The 4092-nt window shown below is 38.0% G+C and overlaps 1 pseudogene; it reads right to left on the bottom strand.

The window, feature by feature from the left end:
* Positions 1-1230: 1230 nt before the first annotated feature.
* LOC148297485 (uncharacterized) lies at positions 1231-3779 on the bottom strand (annotated as a pseudogene).
* Positions 3780-4092: the final 313 nt, after the last annotated feature.

The raw sequence follows: 4092 nt of genomic DNA, 5'->3' as shown, positions 1-4092 counted from the left end.
CCAAAACCATGCAACTCAAGCATGACACTTGATACAATCATCTCAAGAACCAGACATTACAGTTTCAAGCTTTCCAAGCTATATTAAACCATGTCACCTTAGCCCATACCAAGCATCCAAGCATACAAGCCAATACCAAGCATACAAGCCAATGTCAAGCATACAAGCCAATGCCAAGCGTACATGCCCATGCCAAGCGTACACGCCAATGCCAAGCATCCAAGCCAATACCAAGCATACAAGCCCAAAATCAAGCGTACAAGCCCAAAATCAAGCGTACGTGCCAATGCCAAGCGTCCAAGCCAAATACCAAGAATACACGCCAACATCAAGCATACATGCCAATACTAAATATACATGTCAAAAGCAAGCATGCAAGCCAATATTAAGCATACAAAACTAATGCAACTGTTGCAAACTACAACCATGCCAAATCAAGCATCACTAGTCACTCAAGCGAATCAATCATGCAAGCTAACTTATTTTGGGTTAAAATTCAACCAAGCCTTATCTCTTATGTCATGCCGCAAAATAAACCAACTTTTCATAACCCCAGTAAGTAAACTCCGATATTACAGTGTCTAGGAAAGTTCTTCAAGGCGACACCCTCGGTGTCTAAGAAGATTGGGTTTTAAGTGGGACCATTGCGACCCCTCCAACCTTCCCGGAAAAGACTTGGCTGTGATTTTGAAGACTCTTTGGCCTAGTTTGGGATTGCTGCCGCTTTAAAAAAAAGTTGCTTCTGCTGTGCTTTAAAAAGAATCAGCTGTAAAGTTAAGCAGTTAAACGTTTGGTAAACTGTAATTTTAAAAATGCTGTGAATATGAAAAGTAGTGTCAGAGCGTTTGGTAAATTTTACCGTAAAAGTGTTGTAACTATTTATAATGACTAAAATGGACATGATGCTGAAAGTGCTTTTTACTAATCTGTTTGGTAAAAAATAAAACTGTAAAGTGCTTTTATACTTCTCTCCCTAAAAATTATATTAATCTTTGCTTAAAGAAAAGAAAATTTCAAATTGAATAAATTCCAACAAAGATAATTATATATTGAATAAATTCCAACAAAGATAAAGAGATCACCACGATAGTGGGTTCATACATCATCCTTCATATTGAATAAGTAATAAATATTTTTTTTGACAAATCCTTTGCCCTAATAAGGTTTGAATTGTAGCAATAAAAAAAAACATTGAAACTAGGCTTAAATAAATGGAAATAAAGAAACTGTCTAAGAAGATGCATGCATTAAACTTGCAGCAATCTTGTTCCTTAATGTTTCTAGTTCTTGTGCTCCAGGCCCTTGAGTAATGTGATATTCTTCTTGTGCATCACCCTCCATCTCCATTGCATTTGGGTTGTCATTCACTTTGTCAAAATGAATATCACGTTGGGTGTGCCTCCTTATATAGTTGTGAAGTGCCATAGTTGCAATTACTATCTTCACTTGCTTATCAAATGGATAGTTGGGCATGTCTCGTAAAATACTCCACTTTTTCTTCCATACACCAAAAGTGCGTTCAATGACACTCCTAAGGGAAGAGTGTATGTGATTAAATACTTCTCTAGAACCTGTTGGTTGAGTACCCCCTACGAAAATCTAGAAGATGATACCTTTCACCTTTATATGGTCCCAAATACCCGCTCATTTGTGGGTAACCCGCATCCACAAGATAATATTTTCTTGTAACCAGTAAGATATAATTAATTATAATATAATTTGAAAGTGCGCAAATTTGAAGTTTAATGATATGCACATATTTGAAACATTACCATTTGGAGGTTTGGGAAAATTTAAAGCATTATTTCGTAACGCTGATAAAAATACTCTTATATCGTGTGCAGTGCCTTCCCAACCTGCACATGCAAATATGAATTGCATGTCAAAATTACAAGCAGCCATTATGTTTTGAGTCGGTATTCCTTTCTTGCCAATATATGGTACTTGATCTTCAGGAGGTATTGAGGCTTTAACATGTACGCCATCTATAGCACCAATGCAATCCTGCAAACAAGAAGAGAAATATTTCAATAAATATTACTTTGTTCGTAAAACAAACGATAAATTGTTGTACCTAATTTTTACCTTAAAATGGGGCATATATCTTGAATCTCTCAATATCTCTTTTGGGACTCCCTTAAACTCAGGATCCAACGGTTTTATGATATCAACGGCCATAAGGCATACAATATCAAGTAATTTAACAAAGTATCTACTCACAGTTTCACCAGAATGTTGAAATCGTTCTTGTGCTAGCCTATTCCCTATACCATGTCCCAGAGAATGCACAAACATTCGCAACATCTCAGCAGCACACATTCTCCTAGAACCTCTCAACCCATAATTATTTTCCAAGTCATTGCATAATTGCAAAAATACACATTTATCCATTCTAAACATTCTATAACAACGTTTTTCATTCCCTCGTAACATTTCCATCACCCACTTATTTCATGTTTGAAAAGAATCCATACAAGGACTTTTATGAATATACTTCTCATAATAATATTCTATAGTACGAATACAGACACATACAATTTGGTTGAACTCCCTTTCATCTTCTGAAATTAAGCAGGTTTTTATTTTTACCAAACACCTTAAACTACTTCACTTTAAAGTTAAGCAGGTTTTTGGCGAAAAAAAGCAATCCCAAACGGGGCCTTAACTGGTTATCATTGAGTTGCTTATCATTACGTTTAAACTCAAGCTAATAGTTGCCAAAACCATGCAAATCTTCATGCTAAGAAAAACAAAACGACTACGGCCAAGCAAGCAAGCAAGCATGGATATTTCATGCATATTGAAGAACCAGCCATGCCATGCCACTGCCAATTATTTTGGGCTGAAATTGATTATTTGGCCCATCTCGCTACCACTTCATGGCCCCAATAATCGAGGGGTCTAATGTTGAGGCCCAAAAAAGTCACGAGAAGCCCAAATACATTTAAAGCCCAATATAACATATAATGTTGGTCATGCGTTAATCCAAGCTGTATTTTAGGAATTAATTAATTAATTAAATAATAGTGTTCATGCCATGCGAAGCCAATAATACATTTTTCATATGTCAATCACTTATCAAGCTCACATGAACCCAAGTCATGTGGTTTATGGGGCTTGCATGAGGGATTGTGGTGTGGAAGGTTACGGAGGTCCACAAGGCCCACGGAAGCTCTTGGATAATGGAGACTTTGGGCTAGCTACTTGGGAGCACCAAAGTCCAAGCCCATTACTTAGAGTTCTCCAATGTGGGTGAGCAAATGAGATATTTTACAAGCATTTCCTTTTACCTATAGAAAATAGTCATTTTTCAAATGCCTAGCTTTACCCATTGGAAATAAGCCATTTCCAGCGCTTCCATTTACCCAGAGGAAATAATCAGTTTATGGTACCTAGCTTCACATGCTGGAAAATAGCATGCCCCAGTGCTCCTTTTTAACCATTGGAAATAGGCTGGTTCTAGCACCCCTTTTTACCTATTGGAAATAATGGAAAACCCTCACCCTCTATAAATTGGGAGGCATTTGCTAGGCAAAATCAACCTCTCTTGGTTGCTGCAAGCCTCTTAGCAACCATCAAACGACTTTCCTTCCTCCCTTCGGCTGCTGCAAGCATTCCAGTGGCCATCCCAGCCATCAACCTCCATCCTTTGGCTGCTGCAATCATTCCAGCAGCCATCGACCAACATCTCTTAGTTGCTCAAGCACCCCAACAACCATCAAACGACTTTCCTTCTTCCCTTCGGCTGTTGCAAGCATTCCAACGACCATCCTAGCCATTCCTCAACCATCACAACTATGTCTCCTACTTTCTCACTTTTGAAATCCATCATCTTCTCTATAAAGCCTCACCAAGCATAACTCCAAGCTTTTCCTTCCTTCCAAGCTATAAACACCATAGCCTTCAAACCTCAAGCTTTTACTCCCATTCACCTTCTCTTGAAACTCTTAAATCCATAAAGTCTCACCAAGCATAACTCTAAGCTTTTCCTTCATTCCAAGCTATAAACACCATAGCCTTCAAATCTCAAGGTTTTTCTCCCATCCTCCTGTTGAAACTCTTAAATTCCCATAGCCATAGCCACAAACAACA

The sequence above is a fragment of the Prunus avium genome, chromosome 1 (assembly GCF_965620075.1).
Source record: "Prunus avium chromosome 1, drPruAviu1.hap1.1, whole genome shotgun sequence".
Lineage (NCBI taxonomy): Eukaryota > Viridiplantae > Streptophyta > Magnoliopsida > Rosales > Rosaceae > Prunus > Prunus avium.
Note: the sequence above shows the minus strand (reverse complement) of the source record. Positions and strands in the feature narration are given on the sequence as shown.